Genomic DNA, 13,444 nt, shown 5'->3' with positions numbered 1-13,444 from the left:
GTTTCTAGTGGCCACAGACAGTAACATGGCCCTTTGGGATAGCATGCAGCACAGACATTTACACAGTCTGTCTGAAGCACAGCCACAGACATCAACATAAGCTTTTCTGTTATTCCTGATAACAGACATCAATATAATCTCAGAGAGTGAAATGATTCATGGGCATCAATACAGCCTGCATTAGCAGGGACCATAGACCCAAGCTGGAGTATGAACCTTGTACAGCTACATGGAGTTTTGTTGAGGATGCCAACTTCAGAAAATGAACCATTCTCCATCTTGAACATTCCGTTGTTGTGCAAAGTCAGAGTGATCATGACACAGGGGCAGAGACTGCTCAAGCTCCAGGCTGCTGCTCACCCCCTTGCCAGCACTCCTCAGCAATGACATGCTCCCTCTTCCACTCCAGCTCCACTCCCACACTTGTGTGTCTATAGCTTGAAGAGCTGCTCCATTCTGTCATCCTTCCTACCTCTCCATTGCACCTTTATTCATCAAAGTGGCATTGCAAACTTCATTGTACCACACAATATTTTTGTAGATTCATTTCTTTGTCTCTCCTATATTACCTCACAACCTGTTTCCATTCTTTCCTCTCCTCCCAGTCCCATCCTGACATTTCTTCTCCCCTACATTCACTCTTCCTCTGTTTACCTTTAGAAAACAGCAGGTTTGTTTTGTGTAGTTTTAATCTACCATCTTAGCTCTGGGATCGGCTGTGCTACCAACCTCCACCCAGCTTCCATTTTGTTCTATCTACCTTTGTTTCAAGAAGTGAACTGTGCTAAAAACCCCGTTCTACCTTCCATTGAATCCATGGATAAAAGACACACACAAAGACACAGTTTGTTCCTTTACTGTCTTCCACCTAGAAAAGCATGCCCTATTTCTTAACTCAGTCTCTTCCTCCTGTCCTAAACTTAGTAGCTAATCCCTTCCAAACATCCATGACCATCCAACCACAGTAGTGGCCACAGGCCCCAGCTCCTTCTAAGACCCCACATGGCTGCTATGTTCTTCTCATTTCAAAACATGTTTTGTTTTGTTTTGTTTTGTTTTGTTTTGGTTTGGTTTTTTGGTGTTTTTTTTTTTTTTTTTTTGGTCGTACTTCTCTGTAAGATTCTTTTTTTTAATTTTATTTTTGTTAGGTATTTTCCTCATGTACACTTCCAATGCTATCCCAAAAGTCCCCCACACCCCCCCCCACTCCCCTACCCACCCACTCCTACTTCTTGGCCCTGGCGTTCCCCTGTACTGGAGCATATAAAGCTCACAAGTCCAATAGGCCTCTCTTTCCAGTGATGGCCAACTAGGCCATCTTTTGATACATGTGCAGCTAGAGTCAAGAGCTCAGGGGTACTGGTTAGTTCATAATGTTGTTCCACCTATAGGGTTGCAGATCCCTTTAGCTCCTTGGGTGCTTTCTCTAGCTCCTCCATTGGGTGCCATGTGATCCATCCAAAAGCTGACTGTGAGCATCCACTTCTGTGTTTGCTAGGCCCCAGCATAGTCTCACAAGAGACAGCTCTATCTGGGTCCTTTCAGCAAAATCTTGCTAGTGTATGCAATGGTGTCAGCATTTGGAAGCTGATTATGGGATGGATCCCCGGATATGGCAGTCTCTAGATGGTCCATCCTTTGGTCACAGCTCCAAACTTTGTCTCTGTAACTCCTTCCATGGGTGTTTTGTTCCCAATTCTAAGAAGGGGCAAAGTGTCCACACTTTAGTCTTCGTTCTTGAGTTTCATGAGTTTAGCAAATTGTATCTTATATCTTGGGTATCCTAAGTTTCTGGGCTAATATCCACTTATCAGTGAGTACATATTGTGTGAGTTCCTTTGTGATTAGGTTACCTCACTCAGGATGATGCCTTCCAGGTCCATCTATTTGCCTAGGAATTTCATAAATTCATTCTTTTTAATAGCTGAGTAGTACTCCATTGTGTAAATGTACCACATTTTCTGTATCCATTCCTCTGTTTAGGGGCATCTGGGTTCTTTCTAGCTTCTGGCTATTATAAATACGGCTGCTATGTACATAGTGGAGCATGTGTCCTTCTTACCGGTTGGGACATCTTCTGGATATATGCCCAGGAGAGGTATTGCGGGATCCTCCAGTAGTACTATGTCCAATTTTCTGAGGAACCGCCAGACTGATTTCCAGAGTGGTTGTACAAGCTTGCAGTTCCACCAACAATGGAGGAGTGTTCCTCTTTCTCCACATACTCGCCAGCATCTGTTGTCACCTGAATTTTTGATCTTAGCCATTCTGACTGGTGTGAGGTGGAATCTCAGGGTTGTTTTGATTTGTATTTCCCTGATGAGGTATGGCTCATATAGATTCATGTGTTTAAATGCTTGGCTATGAGGAGTGGCACTATTAGGAGGTGTGGCTTTATTGGAGAAGATATGGCCTTGTTAGAGGAATTATGTTGTTGTGGAGGCAGGGCTTTGAGGTCATATATAGCTCAAGCTCCATCCAGTATGCAATCAAAGTCTTCTGGATGCCTGCAGAAGACAGTCTCTGGTTGCCTTCAGATTGAGATATAGAGCTCTTAGCACCTTTTCCAGCATCATGTCTGCCTCCATGCTGCTATGCTTCTCACCAGGAAAATAATGGACTAAACCTCTGAAACTGTAAGCTAGCCCCAATTAAATGTTTACCTTTCTAAGAATTTCTTTGCTTATGGTGTCTCTTCCAAAGTCTATATCCTCTACTGCTAACTGCACACTCTGGAAACTGTAGTCTTGCCTATTAGTTTGCCCTTAGATACTAGGGCTACCTGGTGCCTGGCATTTGACACCCTTTCAAACCAAGGTTCAGCAAAAATGTTCAGTTCATTTTCCTGGGAACAATGAGCTATGTGGTACCTTGTGTTCCCTAGACCCCAAGGAGTATAAGATAGGGCTAAGACTGGTTTAAAACACACAGTTGTCTTTGCTGGCCTGCTTCCTTCCTGGGCTCTCTTGGGAAACTCCTTTATGCACTGTAGGTTAAGTGCTACTGGGGAGAATGGGCCTGGAGTAACAGTAAGGTCAAGAAGTAGCCAAACATGGAAAATCTTATCTTGAGACAGGCAAGAGTAAAGATTGCTGCTTCCCTGGGGCAGGTAGCCTGCCTCTACCACAGTTGAGGTAACCATGTAACCTCATAGCAAAACTATAGGTTTAAGTACCTGGAATTCTTCTTGATGTAAATGAAGCATTCCCAGCACCTCAGCCCCACTATGAAAATCACTACCCACCCTGCAAAGTTTATATAGGGTTTGTTCACCTAAATAAAGAAAAGCTGTTTCAATGAATATTATCTAGAAGAGCTGTCACCACTGTATCCCATCCCTGCCTTGGGCACTGACTTGGTCAGACTGAAATCCTGCCAACCCACCCATTCAGTTCATCTTCATCTTTTCCTGGCCGCTATACAAGTGTCTGAACACCTCAGGGGAAGAAGCAGGGCACAGAATGACAATGTACCAAGGAAACCTGTATTGTCATGTTCTTTTCCTGAGGTAACTGGATAGCTAGTTCTTTAATTATGTGTTTGTTTCTATTCATTGGATGCATATGTTCTTTTACTGATATTTACTGAGAATTTATTGGGTGTAATATGCCACACAAAGTATTTACAGTATGATGAAAAAAAAAACATGTTTCATACCAACACTGTATTCCAGGTAATAAAGTCACTTAACTCTTGGATTAATCAATTTCTTTATGTATAATTAACCAAACTAATTAAGTGGGTTGTTTTTATTACATGTAATCTACTCATCAAATAAACTACCAGTAAAACTCTAAGATTAAAAATAAAAGTGTTCATACTTTACATTTTGAATCAAATTCCCCTTAAATACAAGCAAAATGTATACAGAATATTTAATAAATTTATAGTGTTAAAATGAGTTTGCAAATTTAAGGTCATATACTATGAGTAGCATAATTTACTCATGTATTTGTACAAGTTCGCAGAGAACCACTCCATGTTATCTGATTATATTAAAGAGATGTATTTGTCTTGCAGTAATTTTCAGGGGACACATCCTCACAGATTTAATGTTGCTCACTTTCAGATTATCCGGAGTAACCCTTCCTTAGTTGTGTAAAGGACAATATCAAACATTGCTGGTGGGAAGTGCTTCCTTGGCAACATAGGTAATCAAAACTCTGTAGCAATGAAAAGGTCATAGTCACTATTCTCTTGGTGGCTTCACTGAACAGTTCACACTCTTTGTGTGATGTTTTCCTATGGGATTCGCACTTTTGTTCCTCTCTACTGCCATGTCCTAGTCTGCCTCTGTGTTGCAATGTTAAAATATTGATTCAAACCAAAGTAGGGAGGAAAAGGCTGATTTCAGCTTACAGGTCACTGTCTTTGTTGTTCAGGGAAGTCCATGCAGGAATACCAGAAGGATAGGGACTTGTAACAGAAACTATCCTCTGACTTGATCAGGTCCTTCCTTTGTACAATACAAACTTCATTTTAAAAGCTGTTATATCAATTTACCTAAGCTGTAGTTAAATTTTTCTCTAAGGCCTATAGCCTCCTCAGACATAGGCTGTTAACTGGATTTACAGTTGCAGGCATTGATTCCCTCTGTAAGAAAGAGCTATGTTTATGTCAAAAGACCAAAGACAAAAGCTACTCTTCTCTTAAACATACAATGTGCTCTTTATAGAGACCAATGTAGAATTTAGAGATTTGTGACTTCCCAAGGTCCTAGGGTTAAGTAACAGTTAAAGGCTCAGCCCTAATCAAGACATGTACATTACCACTTAAAGAGTTAGCAAAAATTGTAGGTGGGTGGGAGAGCCAGAAAATAAAGTGAAGCCATGGTTAATGCCAAACAACACAGTCATGAAGTCACAACAACTACAGCTACCTGTTTTGGGTCGACACATAAACATCCTGTTAGCAATCAGTCATGGAATTGAGATGGGCAAATATTGTCTTGCTCGATTGAGCTACTGACTATTAGTAGATTCTGGGAAGCCATTGTCTTCAGCTGGATAATTATTGCTGAGTCCATCATGCTTCAACATATAGCTCCAAACCATGGTCACACAGATGTTCTGGTGAGAATGATATTCATAGGGAAGAAAGGGAGTAGAAAGGATTAGTCATGAAGTGACAGAGTGGGGAGTTAGAATTGCCAGGATTCATTACATGCATGTACAAAACTGTCTAAGAACATATTAACAAAATTATTGAAAACCACAAAAACAATTATTTTTAAATTTCACATCCAGGAAACTCAAAATACATTTGTTTAAGGAAAAGTAGCAGAGTGACCACAAGACAATCAAATGAAAGAATTGTGGATTGGTGGAACTACCATCTCCAAGATCTCTTTCTCCATTCTGCTGCCATCTTAATTATAGAAAATAATCATTCATTCTTTATTCTCATTTAAATTGATTACTAGGAAATATTATTGTATGTGGTAGAACTACTACTAAAGCCAAGACACAGAAGACAATATGTTTAACTGTTTTATTTTGCTCACACTTATTAAATATAAAAGTATTGCATATTAATATAATGGGAGTTTCAAATTCCTAAATCAAATGAGAAAAGCCACAGAGATATTGGAAGAACAAAACTCCTGGAGTCATAAGCAGATGAAATATATGTTATTCCCTTGGGACAAATGTTTCCTCAAAGACTGCTAGATACTAGGTTGTATAGAGTTAGACATGTAAGCTTACAAGCAAACACACAAAATCAGGTTGGTAAGAATAAACACATCTGATCTGGGCACATTTATATACATTTGACATTCTGCAAGGTATGTTTATGTACCAGTTATCTCTCAGTTCCTTAGTATCCAATGTCAGTCAATAGCTAATGCAAAATGTCCTGGGTAACTAATGTTAGCTATTTTTTTACATTTTTTATTAAGTATTTAGCTCATTTACATTTCCAATGCTATACCAAAAGTCCCCCATATCCACCCACCCCCACTCCCCTGCCCACCCACTCCCCCTTTTTGGCCCTGGTATTCCCCTGTACTGGGGCATATAAAGTTTGCAAGTCCAATGGGCCTCTCTTTCCAGTGATGGCCGACTAGGCCATCTTTTGATACATATGCAGCTAGAGTCAAGAGCTCTGGGGTACTGGTTAGTTCATAATGTTGATCCACCTATAGGGTTGCAGGTCCCTTTAGCTCTGTGGGTACTTTTTCTAGCTCCTCCATTGGGAGCCCTGTGATCCATCCATTAGCTGACTGTGAGCATCCACTTCTGTGTTTGCTAGGCCCTGGCATAGTCTCACAAGAGACAGCTACATCTGGGTCCTTTCGATAAAATCTTGCTAGTGTATGCAATGGTGTCAGCGTTTGGATGCTGATTATGGGGTGGATCCCTGGATATGGCCGTCTCTACATGGTCCATCCTTTCATCTCAGCTCCAAACTTTGTCTCTGTAACTCCTTCAATGGGTGTTTTGTTCCCACTTCTAAGGAGGGGCATAGTGTCCATACTTCAGTCTTCATTTTTCTTGAGTTTCATGTGTTTAGGAAATTGTATCTTATATCTTGGGTATCCTAAGTTTCTGGGCTAATATCCACTTATCAGTGAATACATATTGTGTGAGTTCCTTTGTGATTAGGTTACCTCACTCAGGATGATGCCTTCCAGGTCCATCTATTTGCCTAGGAATTTCATAAATTCATTCTTTTTAATAGCTGAGTAGTACTCCATTGTGTAGATGTACCACATTTTCTGTATCCATTCCTCTGTTGAGGGGCATCTGGGTTCTTTACAGCTTCTGGCTATTATAAATAAGGCTGCTATGAACATAGTGGAGCATGTGTCCTTCTTACCAGTTGGGGCATCTTCTGGATATATGCCCAGGAGAGGTATTGCGGGATTCTCCGGTAGTACTATGTCCAATTTTCTGAGGAACCGCCAGACTCATTTCCAGAGTGGTTGTACAAGCCTGCAATCCCACCAACAATGGAGGAGTGTTCCTCTTTCTCCACATGCACACCAGCATCTGCTGTCACCTGAATTTTTGATCTTAGCCATTCTGACTGGTGTGAGGTGGAATCTCAGGATTGTTTTGATGTGCATTTCCCTGATGATTAAGGATGTTAAACATTTTTTCAGGTGCTTCTCTGCCATTCGGTATTCCTCAGGTGAGAATTCTTTGTTCAGTTCTGAGCCCCATTTTTTAATGGGGTTATTTGATTTTCTGAAGTCCACCTTCTTGAGTTCTTTATATATGTTGGATATTAGTCCCCTATCTGATTTAGGATAGGTAAAGATCCTTTCCCAATCTGTTGGTGGTCTTTTTGTCTTATTGACGGTGTCTTTTGCCTTGCAGAAACTTTGGAGTTTCATTAGGTCCCATTTGTCAATTCTCAATCTTACAGCACAAGCCATTGCTGTTCTGTTCAGGAATTTTTCCCCTGGGCCCATATCTTCAAGGCTTTTCCCCATTTCTCCTTTATAAGTTTCAGTGTCTCTGGTTTTATGTGAAGTTCCTTGATCCACTTAGATTTGACCTTAGTACAAGGAGATGAGTATGGACTGATTCGCATTCTTCTACATGATAACAACCAGTTGTACCAGCACCAATTGTTGAAAATGCTGTCTTTCTTCCACTGGATGGTTTTAGCTCCCTTGTCAAAGATCAAGTGACCATAGGTGTGTGGGTTCATTTCTGGGTCTTCAATTCTGTTCCATTGGTCTACTTGTCTGTCTCTATACCAGTACCATGCAGTTTTTATCACAATTGCTCTGTAGTAAAGCTTTAGGTCAGGCATGGTGATTCCACCAGAGGTTCTTTTATCCTTGAGAAGACTTTTTGCTATCCTAGGTTTTTTGTTATTCCAGATGAATTTGCAAATTTCTCCTTCTAATTCGTTGAAGAATTGAGTTGGAATTTTAATGGGGATTGCATTGAATCTGTAGATTGCTTTTGGCAAGATAGCCATTTTTACAATGTTGATCTTGCCAATCCATGAGCATGGGATATCTTTCCATCTTCTGAGATCTTCTTTAATTACTTTCTTCAGAGACTTGAAGTTTTTATCATACAGATCTTTCACTTCCTTAGTTAGAGTCACACCGAGATATTTTATATTATTTGTGACTATTGAGAAGGGTGTTGTTTCCCAAATTTCTTTCTCAGCCTGTTTATTCTTTGTGTAGAGAAAGGCCATTGACTTGTTTGAGTTTATTTTATATCCAGCTACTTCACCGAAGCTGTTTATCAGGTTTAGGAGTTCTCTGGTGGAATTTTTAGGGTCACTTATATATACTATCATATCATCTGCAAAAAGTGACATTTTGACTTCCTCTTTTCCAATTTGTATCCCCTTGATATCCTTTTGTTGTCGAATTGCTCTGGCTAATACTGCAAGTACTATGATGAAAAGGTAGGGAGAAAGTGGGCAGCCTTGTCTAGTCCCTGATTTTAGTGGGATTGCTTCCAGCTTCTCTCCATTTACTTTGATGTTGGCTACTGGTTTGTTGTAGATTGCTTTTATCATGTTTAGGTATGTCCTTAAATTCCTGATCTTTCCAAGACTTTTATCATGAATGTGTGTTGGATCTTGTCAAATGCTTTTTCTGCATCTAACGAGATGATCATGTGGTTTTTGTCTTTGATTTTGTTTATATAATGGATTACATTGACGGATTTTCGTATATTAAACCATCCCTGCATCCCTGGAATAAAACCTACTTGGTCAGGATGGATGATTGCTTTAATGTGTTCTTGGATTCGGTTAGCGAGAATTTTATTGAGGATTTTTGCATCGATATTCATAAGAGAAATTGGTCTGAACTTCTCTATTTTTGTTGGATCTTTCTGTGGTTTATGTATCAGAGTAATAGTGGCTTCATAAAATGAGTTGGGTAGAGTACCTTCTACTCCTATTTTGTGAAATAGTTTGTGCAGAATGGAATTAGATCTTCTTTGAAGGTCTGATAGAATTCTGCACTAAACCAGTCCGGTCCTGGGCTTTTTTTGGCTGGGAGACTATTAATAAATGCTTCTATTTCTTTAGGGGATATGGGACTGTTTAGATGGTCAACTTGATCCTGATTCAACTTTGGTACCTGGTATCTGTCCAGAAATTTGTCCATTTTGTCCAGGTTTTCCAGTTTTGTTGAGTATAGCCTTTTGTAGAAGGATCTGATGGTGTTTTGGATTTCTTCAGGATCTGTTGTTATGTCTCCCTTTTCATTTCTGATTTTGTTAATTAGGATTTTGTCCCTGGGCCCTCTAGTGAGTCTAGCTAAGGGTTTATCTATCTTGTTGATTTTCTCAAAGAACCAACTCCTCATTTGGTTAATTCTTTGAATAGTTCTTCTTGTTTCCACTTGGTTGATTTCGCCCCTGAGTTTATTTCCTGCTGTCTACTCCTCTTGGGTGAATTTGCTTCCTTTTTTTCTAGAGCTTTTAGATGTGTTGTCAAGCTGCTAGTATGTGCTCTCTCCAGTTTCTTCTTGGAGGCACTCAGAGCTATGAGTTTCCCTCTTAGAAATGCTTTCATTATGTCCCATATGTTTGGGTACGTTGTGGCTTCATTTTCATTAAACTCTAAAAAGTTTTAATTTCTTTCTTTATTCCTTCCTTGACCAAGGTATCATTGAGAAGAGTGTGGTTCAGTTTCCATGTGAATGTTAGCTTTCCATTATTTATGTTGTTATTGAAGATCAGTCTTAGGCCATGGTGGTCTGATAGGATGCATGGGACAATTTCAATATTTTTGTATCTATTGAGGCCTGTTTTGTGACCAATTATATGGTCAATTTTGGAGAAGGTCCCGTGAGGTGCTGAGAAGAATGTATATCCTTTTGTTTTAGGATAAAATGTTCTGTAGATATCTGTCAGGTCCATTTGTTTCATAACTTCTGTTAGTTTCACTGTGTCCCTGTTTAGTTTCTGTTTCCACGATCTGTCCATTGATGAAAGTGGTGTGTTGAAGTCTCCCACTATTATTGTGTGAGGTGCAATGTGTACTTTGAGCTTTACTAAAGTGTCTTTAGTGAATGTGGCTGCCCTTGCATTTGGAGCATAGATATTCAGAATTGAGAGTTCCTCTGGAGGATTTTACCTTTGATGAGTATGAAGTGTCCCTCCTTGTCTTTTTTGATAACTTTGGGTTGGAAGTCGATTTTATCCGATATTAGAATGGCTACTCCAGCTTGTTTCTTCAGACCATTTGTTTGGAAAATTGTTTTCCAGCCTTTCACTCTGAGGTAGTGTCTGTCTTTTTCCCTGAGATGGGTTTCCTGTAAGCAGCAGAATGTTGGGTCATGTTTGTGTAGCCAGTCTGTTAGTCTATGCCTTTTTATTGGGGAATTGAGTCCATTGATATTAAGAGATATTAAGGAAAAGTAATTGTTGCTTCTTTTTATTTTTGTTGTTAGGGTTGGCATTCTGTTCTTGTGGCTGTCTTCTTTTTAGTTTGTTGAGGGATTACTTTCTTGCTTGTTCTAGGGCGAGATTTCCGTCCTTGTATTGCTTCTTTTCTGTTATTATCCTTTGAAGGGCTGGATTCCTGGAAAGATATTGTGTGAATTTGGTTTTGTCGTGGAATACTTTGATTTCTCCATCTATGGTAATTAAGAGTTTGGCCTGGGCTGGCATTTGTGTTCTCTTAGTGTCTGTATAACATCTGTCCAGGCTCTTCTGGCTTTCATAGTCTCTGGTGAAAAGTCTGGTGTAATTCTGATAGGCCTTCCTTTGTATGTTACTTGACCTTTCTCCCTTACTGCTTTTAATATTCTATCTTTATTTAGTGCATTTGTTGTTCTGATTATTATGTGTCGGGAGGAATTTCTTTTCTGGTCCAGTCTATTTGGAGTTCTGTAAGCTTCTTGTATGATCATGGGCATTTCTTTCTTTGTTTGGGAAGTTTTCTTCTATTATTTTGTTGAAGATATTAGCTGGCCCTTTAAGTTGAAAATCTTCATTCTCATCAATTCCTATTATCCATAGGTTTGGTCTTCTCATTGTGTCCTGGATTTCCTGGATGTTTTCAGTTAGGATCCTTTTGCATTTTGTATTTTCTTTGACTGTTGTGCCGATGTTCTCTATGGAATCTTCTGCACCTGAGATTCTCTCTTCCATTTCTTGTATTCTGTTGCTGATGCTTGCATCTATGGTTCCAGATCTTTTTCCTAGGGTTTCTATCTCCAGCGTTGCCTCTCTTTGGATTTTCTTTATTATGTCTACTTCCCCTTTTAGTTCTAGTATGGTTTTGTTCATTTCCATCACCTGTTTGGATGTGTTTTCCTGTTTTTCTTTAAGGACTTCTACCTGTTTGGTTGTGTTTTCCTCCTTTTCTTTAAGGGCCTGTAACTCTTTAGCAGTGCTCTCCTGTAATTCTTTAAGTGACTTATGAAAGTCCTTCTTGATGTCCTCTATCATCATCATGAGAAGTGTTTTTAAATCTGGGTCTAGATTTTCGGTTGTGTTGGGGTGCCCAGGACTAGGTGGGGTGGGAGTGCTGCGTTCTGACGATGGTGAATGGTCTTGATTTCTGTTAGTAGGATTCTTATGTTTGCCTTTTGCCATCTGGTAATCTCTGAAGCTAGCTGTTTTAGTTGTCACTGTTAAGAGCTTGTTCTTCAGGTGACTCTGTTAGCCTCTATAAGCAGACCTGGGAGGGTAGCTCTCTCCTTAGTTTCAGTGGGCAGAGTATTCTCTGCAGGCAAGCTCTCTTCTTGCAGGGAAGGTACCCAGATATTTGGTGTTCGAACTGGCCTCCTGGCAGAAGTTGTGTTCCACTCTCTAGAGGTCTTAGGATCCCGTGTGGAATCCTGTGTGGGCCCTTGCGGGTGCCGGGCGAGTCTGCTGGCAAGGTACCCTGGGGCTTGAGTGGAGCAGAAGGGGCTTGTGCCCCAGGTCAGGCCCGGGTAGTCTGCTTCCCTCAATGTTAGCTATTTTTATTCTCTTTCCAGTATTCTGTCAGCTTCATGTTGTCTAAATTTTAATTGGTTCTTATAGCATTCTATGTGATTTTTATATTGCAGAAAGTTATGTAACAAAAACTCAAATTCCTGATGTTTTAGTTTCTGTCATTGTGATAAAATACCCTAACTAAAAGCAAGCTAAATGGGGGGAGGGATTTATTTCATTTTATACATCCAGGTTAGAGTATATCATTATGGGAAAGTCAAGAAAGGAGCTTCAAACACCTTATCACATCACATCTGCAGTAAAGAACAGGGAGAATTTGATTTACACATTTTTTTGGGGGGGGGGTGGTTTGGTTTGGTTTGGTGTTAAGTGCGAACCATGAGGTGACTTAGCAGTTTTACTGTGATCTTGAGAAGGAAGTTAGAAATCGTGCTTCTAACTGGACGGAGGAGGGGAACGCACCGAGTTAGGTCATTTTGAGAATTGCCTACTTAAACCTTAGTATTTAATTTATTTTTTCTATTTTCATCCAAAACGAAACAGACATATTCAACAAATTTAAGTTTTTTTTTTTTTCCATTTTTTATTAGGTATTTAACTCATTTACATTTCCAATGCTATACCAAAAGTCCCCCATATCCACCCACCCCCACTCCCCTGCCCACCCACTCCCCCTTTTTGGCCCTGGTATTCCCCTGTACTGGGGCATATAAAGTTTGCAAGTCCAATGGGCCTCTCTTTCCAGTGATGGCCGACTAGGCCATCTTTTGATACATATGCAGCTAGAGTCAAGAGCTCTGGGGTACTGGTTAGTTCATAATGTTGATCCACCTATAGGGTTGCAGGTCCCTTTAGCTCTGTGGGTACTTTTTCTAGCTCCTCCATTGGGAGCCCTGTGATCCATCCATTAGCTGACTGTGAGCATCCACTTCTGTGTTTGCTAGGCCCTGGCATAGTCTCACAAGAGACAGCTACATCTGGGTCCTTTCGATAAAATCTTGCTAGTGTATGCAATGGTGTCAGCGTTTGGATGCTGATTATGGGGTGGATCCCTGGATATGGCCGTCTCTACATGGTCCATCCTTTCATCTCAGCTCCAAACTTTGTCTCTGTAACTCCTTCAATGGGTGTTTTGTTCCCACTTCTAAGGAGGGGCATAGTGTCCATACTTCAGTCTTCATTTTTCTTGAGTTTCATGTGTTTAGGAAATTGTATCTTATATCTTGGGTATCCTAAGTTTCTGGGCTAATATCCACTTATCAGTGAATACATATTGTGTGAGTTCCTTTGTGATTAGGTTACCTCACTCAGGATGATGCCTTCCAGGTCCATCTATTTGCCTAGGAATTTCATAAATTCATTCTTTTTAATAGCTGAGTAGTACTCCATTGTGTAGATGTACCACATTTTCTGTATCCATTCCTCTGTTGAGGGGCATCTGGGTTCTTTACAGCTTCTGGCTATTATAAATAAGGCTGCTATGAACATAGTGGAGCATGTGTCCTTCTTACCAGTTGGGGCATCTTCTGGATATATGCCCAGGAGAGGTATTGCGGGATTCTCCGGTA

The sequence above is a fragment of the Mus musculus genome, chromosome 2, assembly GCF_000001635.26.
Source record: "Mus musculus strain C57BL/6J chromosome 2, GRCm38.p6 C57BL/6J".
In the NCBI taxonomy this organism is placed as follows: Eukaryota; Metazoa; Chordata; class Mammalia; order Rodentia; family Muridae; genus Mus; species Mus musculus.
The sequence above is the reverse complement of the archived record's forward strand: the minus strand, read 5'-3'. Positions refer to the sequence as shown.